Consider the following 12,125-nt stretch of genomic DNA (forward strand, 5'->3'; position numbering starts at 1 on the left):
GGTCACTGCTTGAAAGAGTTTCAGCTCTCGCTTTCCTGCCAAGGTTGAAACACTTTGCTTCATGCAAAGGGAAGTTAATTGGCGGTGGATCTCCCATCTTTATCAAAACTAATGATCCTATAACAGCCTGTTCAGACATCTGTGCAAAGTAAGTTGGTTTGCTGCAATGCTGTGGACAGGATGTAGGATGGCAAATCACTTCATGTGGCACAAATTCACGGCCTGGCTGGAAGGACCACATAGGAATGATTGGCTTGGATGCTTGAATACCTTCTCATACCCGGGCACGGTCCCTACAGATCTAGATACAGTCTTGATGATTGAAATACGTACAGAGGTTTGCGCTGCTACACCTCTGCAGCGGCAGCTGTTCTGGCAGAGTATTTCTGGCTGGAGACCAGTCTGTGCAGTGTGTTGTAGGGAGCAGAACATCCTTCAGCTGGAGAACTTTAATGCTTGGGAAGAACAAAAAATGACTAAGAATGAGACCTTTCACGCAGTAAGGCTTTAGTGTTTCCTTACAAACAAAGAACCTATTAAAAAAGGCAGCTGATGTGGGAATGTAAGAGTGATAAGGCGTAAGGAAACACATTTAATAATAATGTTCCATCACTTGATACTGGAATGGTAAAATGGCAAACAGCTGAGAAGTTATTTTCCATAAAAGTTAATACACTGAAAATAATGGGACTTTCTCCTGATTAATGCTTTATAAAGCAGTGTGTCGATGCAGATGTAGTCCAAAGGATGTCAGTGGTGTGGAAGATAAATTTTGTTTAAGTGTTTTCCCGGATTAGGTTGAGATTGCAGGACCCATAAGAAATTCTGGAGCTGTAACAGCACTTAAACCTGTCTTATTCCACATTAACTAAAGACTTATTAGGCTCTTAAAATACAGGGGCTTATGCAATTGTCAGGTCATGTAGCTACAGCTCAAACAATACCATCGAACTTAGTAGCATTACCTTTGGATAACACTTGACAAGTTTTTGGTCAGATACTCATGCACACATGGACTGGCATAGATGTGAGTAGGAGGAGGGAGAGAGGGAAACAGAAGGGAAATTGGCACTGCCCCTGGATTATTTTTTTTCACACTGTTCTGTCTCACTTCTAGGTGTTTCTGTCAGTATCTCTGCCTGGAGATGTTCCGGTATCAATAAGGCCCATGCACTGGGACCTGAGGAGCTATCTGAATAAGGAGGGGAGTCTCTCCTGCATGGCCAAAGCCTCTTGTTCACACCCAAGCAGAGGCTACAGTCTATAATATTAGTTTGCACTCTATGAACATGTTGCAGAGCTGACGATCCTTGGCTGAGGAACGAGCGCGTCTTCTGCAGAGTCCCAGTCTGGATACGGAGGAGATACTCCAGCACTGAAGTGAGGGGAAACAGTTTCACAGATTCATTCAGTCATTTAATTTCCAAACCCATAGTGACATGTGGTGATGGTCAGAGAGGGTTCAGCTACACAAATGCGGGAGCATGCTGAAATGGATAATAGTTTGCTCTTTTTCTGCTGACAGCTCTTGACAGAAACCATTTCTCTGATCCCCAGATCCACCCATGAATATTATGAGCTCAGAAATAAGGCCCGCAGCCAAACCATTCTTGGTATTGGTTTTGCAAAAGCAAACAAAAAACAAGTGATGAGGTCCGTCCATCTGGTTTTAACCTATTTCTAATTATAGCATGTTTTCTCAATACAATCAATTCCTCCTGTTGCCCCGTTGGGATCACTTAGATGGTCCTCAGGAGCTGATGGTTCTGGCTGAGCCAAATTCCAAGGAACCTGTATTTCTCAATATGTTACAAAGCAATACTTGTATGGCAGGATGGTTTCTAGCCACATGCTGCTCCCCAGCAGTGGGCTCAGGTGCCAAAGCTCATTCCTTAGTCCCCGCCACTGTGTCAGCAGGCTTTGCTAAGCTGGTAAGAAGGGACTGAATAGGGCATGAGAGGGAGAAGGAGCCTTGCTAGAGGACTAGGCAGAGAAATAAGTGCAGTCTCAAACACAAGGAGAGCAGTGTGACAAGGCAGCCACGTGTTGATCTGACCAGCTCGCCTTGCAGGTACGGCATGTAGGTGTCATAGCGCTGCACCCATCTTGTGTCACATTCAGTGACAGGGACATTATGGACAGGTGGAATGTATTGTCTGTAAGCTGCTGACCACAGCTGCCCCCTGAGTCAGTGCAGAGGCAGCGGGTAATCCAAGTTACAGTATTTTGGGAAGCTGGGCTAATTATGTTGGTCATACTGAAATTGTAGGAGGGGAAAGTTCTGTTGAGGGGAGAGAATGAAAGATTTAAAGATCTTGCTGATGGTGACTTTTGCTAATAATTATCTGCAGTTATGATATATTTTTGTTAAATCTAGTCAAAATACCAGAAAAGGAAAAAAAAAAAAAAGTCATTCAGATACTTGCATGGATTGCATGAATGCTTTTTGGATAAAAGTTTTGAGTTTCCTAGCATTGACTGAAAGTAAAAAGCTAGGCTGAGCACAAGCACCCTTTTGAGTTTGTCTTTTTATGTCATGCAAAACAAAAATATACTCTGAGAATAATTTCTGACCAGGTCTATTTTGATGCTGATGACCTCTGCAGCAGACGGTTGTTCTTTCTGTTGCTCACCCTTAAAAGAAAATCAAGCTTCTGGGCTGGATCTTGCTTTTGTGGACACAGATGACCCGATCCCTGTAACTTATTTGAGCAGAACAGCCAATTCCACCATAAATAATTTGCAGAAATGTGTGCAGTTTGTTTGGGTTCTGTGGAGTATTCTTGTGTTTGGGTTGTGCTTTTTTTTTTTTCTGAAAACATCCTTTTTCCCTTAGTAATTATGCTATAAGCATTTAACTGGGTAAGCAGTGCCAATGAAAACCCTTCTAAAATATCATTTTCCATGGTCATCCTGCCGGCAGGACTTAAACTTAATGACTCATGTGAATCTCTGTTCCTCTTTCCCAGTGGGAGCTAATAAATCCTAATGGAGTAGCTGCCACTTCATAGCTTTAGGAAAGATGGAGGAAATGAGCTCCGTTAGGACTCTTGGTGGATGGAGGACACAAAAGTCAGAAGACTGAAGGCAGCTCAGAAGAGTTGAGGAACACATGGTGGTCTTTCAGCTGTTCTGCATATCTGTAGCTGGAGACACTGCAGCAATCTGTTTGCTTTGCCATGTGTTGGTGACGCCTGATTCTGAAATGCCCTTGCATTTGCATTGGCAGAAATGAGCTGTCGTCTCTTTCTTAAGGACATGCCAGTCCTCTAGCATTGCAAGAGCTCAGGACACCAAAACGCCTGTGGTCTCTCACTCCCTTCCAGAAACGTATTATAATTTTTGAGGATTTTGGTCTTTTCTGTTAACAGCCTTATTTCATTAGGTCTGTCTTGTGGTTGTGGCCAGTGAGGAATGGATGTGCTGTGGATTTTAACTGGACTAAACACCTCTGCTGTGCTTCTCTGGGATTTGTGGGGAGTGATCTCAGTGTCCCAGCTGGTCTCCAGTCCAGTGGAGATCAGTGACATCCGTATCCCCTGCTCAAGGCACTGTCAAGGGGATGATTTACTGAGTGCGGCTTCTTTCAGGAATGATGACATTTGCACAAAGTATCAGCAAGAAGCTCGAATGGGGTCCCAATTTGCTAAGCCTAGGGATTCATTGTGCAAGGAGGTGGCTTATGCTGTCAGTGTGATACAAGGACTAGCAGATGAACCCAGCCAGACACAGAAGCCTAAATAACAGTGGGAGGATGACTAACATGTCTGTAATCGGCAGGCACCCCAGCACACTGCCGTCGTTTGTTGCTGTCAGAGCTGAAGCAGCTGCATGGATGAAGAAGTTACCTCATCCCTCACAACCTTGCCCCACTTGATGCAAGGCTGGGCTGGAGCAGGCTCTGCCCAAACGCAGGAGGTGGGAAGGATCTCCTGTGAGATAAAGGTCCTCACAATGACCAAGTGCTCAGGTACTTTGTGGGTATAGGGTGGCCACAGGAGTTTCAAGGCGCTTGGGCAGGCTGGGTGCTCATGCATACTAGAGCTGGGTGACGCAGAAGCAGCCAGAAGCCCAGGGCAGGTAGGAGCCCTGGGGCAACGAGGGGAAGTGTGATTTTTTTCCTGTTCCCACCTGCATGGTGGCTAGCTGCACTCAGGGTAGGCTCAAGGTAGCGTTGCCCTCCTGGGTCTCCAGCTCTCTTCATCAGTTGACCACAGCACATGGGATGTGTTTTAATTCAATACACAATAAGGAAATTTAAACGATATATAAAAATCTCATTAATTGGCTAAGTGAGCTGAGAGCACATTTTAATAGTGGGTGTCAAGTGGGAACTGTTTGAGGAGAATTCCTGAACGTGGATACTTTGTTGGAGGTGTTACAGGGAAGCTTGTCCTGATGGAAGTTATTTTTAGAAAATACCTTCAGCTCTTGTGATGGTCAGCCTCGCTGTTCAAGGTTATCTTCTTTTCTATCAATAACGTGCCTGGCCTCTGCCTGCCATTTATCCACCGTGTGTCAATTTAACTCTCATTTCAAAGAGAACAAACTCTTTCTCCCTTCCTTCCCCAAATATGTCCCCAAAGAGAAGTTAAGTAAGTTATTCTTTCTTTAATATGAGACATCTGGTCTCTGGGATCTACAGCAAAAGCAAAGAAAGCATTAAAAAATTTGGGTGGAAAAACATCCCAGCTTTTATTATCATGTCCCACAGAAATGCCTCCCACAGAGCTGCATGAGAAAAGTGAGAGTAGAGCTGATAAACAGCCCACAGACCAGCGATTCATTCCTTCCGCTTTCCTTTTGTGTTATATTATGCCTTGCACCTCCCCAAAACATCACTTGCTCAGCTGAGGTGGAACATCAGTTTTCACCTGCTGCTCTAAGGGTCCTTCAGTAGTAACTCCGATAACTTTGCAGCATATGTGTAGTTGATGAGAAAGGCTCTGGCCATTAGCTTTTTTGTCAAGGAGTCAGACTTTTTAAAAAGTAAATGTTGCTTTTAAGATCGTGAACTATGGAAAAATATCCATGGAAAAATTTTACCTTTAAGATGAGCACTCAAGAAATCCAGAAAGGCTGCTGGTTGCACTCTAAACCACTTTTTTTTTTTTTTTTTTTTTTTTTTGGATCTGGAAACTATGCTGTGCTAATTCATAGGAGATCTAGCACAGATGCCTTATAACACCAAGCTTCCTCAGCTGTGCAGCGTTTCCCAGGATGCCTTCCTGTCACGTCTTTTCTTGTGGTAGGGCACTGGTGTACCACGGGAGGCATTTGGCTTACAGAAGATAACGGAAAATGGTGGTCATCAGCCAAACCAGAGGTTCTGCCCTGCAGAAGTTTCCCTGAATGTAACGGTTTTAGTTTTAGCTGAAGTAGTCAAGTTCATAGATTTCTGCCCCAGAGTTTAAATTGTCACTTGACATGTTGTTGAAACCACAGGTAAGTAACTAAGGCATGTCACAAGGTGATTTCACTTTCTGTTGACTTCCTGTAGTACTCATTCCGTAGCTCGGAACTGCAGCAATGGACTCATCATTGCAAGGAGAGAATATGACTATCGCTCACTTTTTGAATCTCTGCATCGTGAGTTGGCTTGGCATCCATCCTGACTCTTAGCATAAATTAGAGTAGCCTGACGTTTGGTTTAAATTTGTACCAAAGATGGCCAGGGACTCACTCCAGGACTTAAACCAGACTCATATGCTCAAGCCAGGTGTGAGACCACGGAGCGTTACAAAATCTCTTTTCCTATTCTAACAAGGAAACACACCCTGCCCTCCTGGGTGAGAATTATTGTCCCTTAAACCAAGTCTGGCTTCAGCTGGGTGTCAAAGTACAGGATGCTGAGTTTGTCTTGGAAATGTTGTTGCATATCTCGGTGTTTAAAGGGGTGTGAGTTGGTCCACTGACCTCGGTTGTGAATGGTGCATAGTTGAAAAATCTCATCTGGGCTCCTTCTGGAAAATCTGAGCGTTAAATCAGATGTGAAGTTAAATATAACAGTGTCAGGTCTGAATAAAGCTCTGAACTTCACGTCCCAGACTAGACAAATTAAAATGAGGAGTAGAGCAGATCTGCATAGCTTAGATTGATTGCTGATAGGAAAGGGATAACAGGTAGGAGAACACATATTCAGCACGAGATCACTGAGCAAAAGTAGGAAAATTTCCAGTGCGGAGATCCTCTGCTGGACTCCATGGACCAAGATAAGCTTCTGAGGGCCAGAAAGCTTTAGGATCTTACCAGAGGAGCTAGGCAATCCGAGCAGTCAGAGCACTGGCAGCACAACAGGCAAAACATGATTGAATGTCAGGCTGAGAGACAAGCTATTATCGGAAGCCACGGAAAGGGTTGGTTTTGTATCATATTATTATAACTTATCACATGCCCCGCAAAAAGCAGCGGTTATGATCCAGACCTCCAGCTCTTTCCAATGGTTACCATAGCTCAGAGGCTGAGGTAGGCTATTGGAGAAAGGAAGGATAACCCCACTGAGTTTTTGGGTGGAGTCTTGTGGATTTGCGACATATGCTTATTAATACTTTCCACTTGCACAGTAGTTCCAGATATTCTTTGAAGATTGCTGGCTCTCTGCTAGACCCTGTAGAGTGACCTTCAAGACACCATCCTTCACTTACACATCTGTTAAAAAATGAGCAATGTTGAGGGCAGGGAGGGGCTCCTTCCTCAGGAATGTTTGGGATCCACTCAGCTGTAACACTGGCAAACAGTAGACACCAAGAAGGATGTGCTTGCCCTTGGTTAAGGACTCACTACTGAGAAGAATGATGTGGAACACTGTAGAAACTTAGGGCATGGCTGCTGAGGGTTCACCTATTTCTGAGCTACGCAATCACTCTGAATTTCAGAACTTCTCAGATAGTCAGAATTGCTGACAAAATGGACAAAATGTTTATATTGGTGGATCAAAAGTAACTTGGGGCCATTCTCACCGTGGCTACTTAGTAGATCCCCATTGACTATAACACAGTTCTTGGTACTAAATAACAGAAATGAGATAAACCTTGCTTATAACCAAAAGCTGAAACTGAAAGACTTTGCTGTCTGGAGGGATTCCACACTTTGCATCACGCATCCAGGAGAGGGCAGAGGTAGGCACAAAAGCTTCACTAGCTATTTTAGCCATGGCTGTCACCAGCTGTAAGCTGGTGCCTCTTTGATGGTTGGTGCAGGCCCACAACCTTCATCAGATGGGGCAGGGCTCTGTGAACCTCCCGTACAGAGCAGGCCTGGGGATAACTCCTTCACACTGAGGTGGTTTTCTTTGTGATTCAAAATTGAAAAGGGATTGTGATTCACTGTAGCTTGAAGTCCCGAGGGACTTTCCACCAATTTCAGCCCCTGAAGAAAGAGGCAGGGCACACCCTGCTCAAGGAGGTCCCGCAGTGCAGACACAGGCACTGTGGCTATTGCTTCCCTCTCCACGACACTTCACTGGAAGTGTGATCTTTGTGCCCGCTCAGAAATCTCCAGAGCAGCTGCTTGTACATGGTGAGAGTTCCTCTCGTAAGCAAACTGCACTACCCCGTAGGACAGCAGAGAAGACTGGAGGAAACGATAGGTGTTTTCCCATGTGGTGCTTTCGGAAAAACTTTATTTTTTTCTTCTACACTTCCAGTACAGATATGAGTCTGGACCAGGGCCAAACCTTATTTTTGCCTTCTTTTTAACTGCCCCATTCCCACGAATTGGGAGCTGCTTAAGCCATAGACAGGAATCTCTCAGACATCAGTGGCTCATCGTATGGGTCCTACTCTGATCACAAATATTTTTTGCAGTTGTTGCTGGATTGCTGTAATGGAAAGATTTGGACATGACCAATGCAGTGCTCTTCATACAAGAACATGTAATATTTCCACATTGTAGCTGATGTCTTTCCATTTAAATGGGAAAGACAGAAAAAAGGGGGACTAGGATCGTGGCAACAAGGAAATGCCCAAAGCAAAATGTTTCTGGTAAGTATGACTCACAAGAGTCAAAATACTTCTCCTTAACCACTGGCCAGCTGAGCAAGAAGAGGAAAAGAAGATAAACAGGACAGGACAACAGAACAGCATCTCTGCAAAGTTTCCAGTTCTCCTGCCCAGTCTCTGAACACTAGTTTCCAAATGTCTTTCCCTCTTTTACAGCTCATTGGCAAGGACAGTGGGTGCTTCAATAGGATTCTTTTGCATTATATTTTCCAGGAAGGTATATTTTATGCAGTTCTTCTGGATTAAAGTAAAATCCAAATAAAACGGAGAGTAGTAACAGCTTAGCTTGAGTACAACTCTGGTAATGATATCCTGGTTGCCTATAAGTCTTCAGAATCATCTGTACTTCATTTTTTTTCTGCTAAACTACACACACACATGTACGTTTATATGCATATATTTATGCACACCTGAAACCTTTAAGAACCAGGCAAGCCCTGATTAAACCAACGGTTCACGTAGCTGGCTTCTTGTTTACAGGAGTGGTCGCTGCTCAGGGCTCCAGAGAAACGTGTACAGAACCCTTTATGAACCAGTTCTCAAGATGTTCTGCTTCAGGAAAATATTTCAGCCTGCAATAGTTAAAGGTCAGCTTCAACCTGAAATATATATTGTAACTTTTCCAAGTGCCTCTGATTGATTTAGATAACTCTGGATATAGTTGTCATCTGTAATTTCTTTATGTCCCTGCTCAGTTGTCAGGCTCATGTTCTTCAGTGGCAGGGACTGGCCGTGCACTGCATAGAAAACATGACGTGAGGGCTGGTTCCTCAGGTCAGTGGTGATTACCTGCTTGAAATCAAAGCCTTGAGTATCTTTTCTGCTTGCAGGCAAGCTGTGAGCAGCTCGCTAATCCTGGGTGCTATATCCTCAGTGCAGATATGTCTGCAGAGGAAGATGAGGCTTAGACTTCTACCCATAGGTCTATCAGGATTCTTTGTGGAAAGCTTTCTTCGAGGCCAGAGGGAACAGGCTAGCACTATGGTGCTTTTTCCTCCCCAGCAACAAAGAACGGTATTTTCTCTGTAAACAATGCAGCCAAGTGTTTTTCTTCCATCAGAAAAAATGTTTTTCTGCTTGTTCTCCAGGACTGGCAATATCAGAAACACTTTTTTCTTTTTTGTTCCCCAGCAAGACTGGGATAGCTTACCACATCTTAGAAATGTGGGCACCAAATACACAAAGGTTTTGAACTGTTCCTTGACACAGGGTGAATTTCCACTGCACTTTTAGCCTGAGTTTGAACCCTGACTTCAGCCTCTCCACACAGAGAAACCTCCGTGGGGGTGGTTTAGGCCAAAGTGAATTCAGCGGGGGGTATAGATAAGAAAAGGATGCCATATTTCACTCGAGTTCAAATCACCCACTCACAAGTGCTGGTTGTTTTCCATTTCCTTCCCAAGCTGCTCCTTACAGGGCAAACACATTCTCCATAGCTGCGTTACACATTTGGACATTCACCTATACCAGTAGAAATATTTATATTTATTTTTATTTTCCATTGCAGACTTTTTACTCCAAGTTCAAATCAAATGGAAAATTATACTGAATGAAACAAAGCTATTCAGCTGTCTAAAACTCAATGTATAAATTAAAAATATGACTGGATAGAAGTTAGAAAAAAAAATTTATTGTTTTAGTTGCGGATTTCCTTGATACTTTTTTGTTAGGAAACTTGGAACTTAGTTTTTAAGAAGAAACTGTTATCTGTAGGGATCTGCTTAGCAGAGGTACAGATTGTAAGTGAACTTGGGAAGTTCCTGGTCATATATTAATTCCTGCATCGTGCACACAAGGAAAAGCGATGTTAAACAAATGCAGTGCCAGTGTAGATTTCATTCTCGTGTTACATCTTTGAGCAGAGACAGATGCAGCGCAGCACAAAAGTAGAAATCAGAAGGTATTCCTCTTCTGTAGTGTTTCTGATGGGCACTGCAAACACGTAACCAAAAAAAACCCAGAAATGCAGCCTGTGTTCGTTTTAATGGCTTTTCATCAGGAAAGAACAGCCTATCAGCATGTCCTGTTTCAGATGTAATACCACAGAAGCAATTAATTAATTAGTAGAGCCTGAGATTTTCTAAACTCTCTGATATTAAGCTCCAAAACTTCTGTCAGTCTTCTGCTGACATTGCCTGGGGAAACTATTTATTTGTACCTCTTTCTATTACGCAGGATCAAGCGAATTCCGCTGCCTCGGTTGAAGCCAGATCTCCCTGAAGAGAAGCACACAGGAGGAAGCCTGAAGCATTGCTGGAGAAAATCAGTGCAGATGGGTCTGACACCTGACAACATATTTTGCTGATTTTAAGTGAGTCAAATTTAGGGTGGGATTTCATTGTTGTCAGCTCACTGTAGGCATGGCACTGCAGTGTCCAGCTGCACTGGGGCCTAAATTAATCCCAGCTGGGATTGGGGCTCACAAAAAAACCAAACCCAAACCAGGAAAAAAAAGGAACATGGATAATGATACAGCTCTAGAAGCAGCTAATAGGGGCCAAAGTTTTCTCTGTGAAATATCTATGATTCTCACCCTGGACGTAAGTCAAAGTAAGAATGAGGAAAGGATCATCTGGGTCTGTTTGACTTCCTTAGGTGACCTTGGGCAGGTCCCTCCATTTCTCTGTGCCTCAACTCATCGTCTAAGTTATAGTTTTCTTGATTTGTCCATTTATATTTTATTCTCCTCAAAGCAGGATGGTTTTGCCTCTTTATAGTTTGGTTGGTTTTTTTTTTCCCTTGGGTGTGAACGTGATAGTCATACTCAATAGTATTTGCACCAACCTACTCATTAGCATCTAGTCATTTGGTACAGTGCTAATAAAACTGGTAAATAACTGGCAATTTTTGCTAGAAATGTTTATAGTGCTCAGTACACTCAAGGAATCGTAGAAGGAAACATCAAAATAAACCTTTTCTTTGTAGCTAGTAGAACTTACAGAAATGGTATTTCAGCTATAATTTTCTTTTGAATGAATATTTCCAAGCATTCCATGGAGTGCAACAAGTTTCAAGTATTTCGATATCTTTGAGGGAACGGCAAAAAGTAAAATACGTGGTGCTTGTTGCTCATTGCCTGTGGCAATATGAAAGATTTAAAATCATGGCAAAAGCCAAATATGCTAAATTAATCCTAAACACCACAGCCCTGAAAGTGTCAAGACCGTCCTTTGCTGCTGCCTGTAATGTTGTGGTTTTGATCCACCAGGAAGCGCTTGTTTACAGCCTCAGCAATTTATATTTCCCTTTCGCAAGAGCAAGGCATCATATTGTCTCATTCCTGCCTCAGTTATCTCATTTGTTGCTCTTAACTTACATTGCTCAAGCTCTAGTCCCATCTGCTTCAGCAACGAAAGTTGCATAGATGAAGCAATACCAGGAATGAGACAATCAAATTACAGCCCATTTCTGAAAAAGAAAAACAAAAAAAAAAAAAGGAGAAAACAAAGAAATTTTTTTTAAAAGGCAATGTGAAGAGAATTGGGAGAAGATCCAAAACAATTCCGTGACACTGAAAAGTAAGAAAGCAGAAATTATAACTTTCTCCATAGAGACACTGAAAGTTATAAAGAAAGAATTCTTCCTGCAGTTGAAGACGATTATAGGACCTTACAGCAGTATCTGGAGGAGATAATTGGTATCATCAGGAGATTTGCAGGAATTAATTGCGTTTGAGCAAGTTATTGCTAATGGAAGTTACAGGGATCATCACTCGTTCTTGGGAGACTTTCCCACCATGAGTCCTGAGTATGCTTGGTATGCATTTCTCTTCTCACAATTCAGGCATTGCTAGGTTGGACTCGGCCTAGATTAAGTCTCTACTGCAGTCCTAGTGCTTCGATTCAGCTTTAAAAGGAGCTGGCTTCAAACTACCAGCTGAAGTACTGCTACGGCCCCACTACTGCAATGCCGAGCTCAGAACAGGGTACATTTCCTGGACAAAAATGGACTGAAGGGTAGATGTACTTTAAAAGCGAATCCGATGCAGCTCAGGAATTGCGTGGTGAACTTATGTCTTAGGAAAAAATGGTATTTCTACAAGGGGTCAGAAGTAGGAGCAGGCACATCATCGTCTCTCCAAGGTTTTGGTTTTTTTTTTCCTTTGGAGCTGGAAATTCAGACTGA

The 12,125-nt window shown here is 43.1% G+C and overlaps 1 long non-coding RNA gene across 1 annotated transcript in view; it reads left to right on the forward strand.

Moving 5' to 3' along the window:
- Nucleotides 1-12,125, forward strand: part of LOC128912783 (uncharacterized) — a 72,269-nt gene that overhangs the window by 51,591 nt on the left and 8,553 nt on the right. Inside the window, exon 2 of the long non-coding RNA XR_008467765.1 lies at nt 10,176-10,311. This is a non-coding gene — a long non-coding RNA (uncharacterized LOC128912783). The remainder of the gene's footprint in view (nt 1-10,175; nt 10,312-12,125) is intronic.

This window comes from Rissa tridactyla, chromosome 7, assembly GCF_028500815.1.
Source record: "Rissa tridactyla isolate bRisTri1 chromosome 7, bRisTri1.patW.cur.20221130, whole genome shotgun sequence".
Taxonomy (NCBI): domain Eukaryota; kingdom Metazoa; phylum Chordata; class Aves; order Charadriiformes; family Laridae; genus Rissa; species Rissa tridactyla.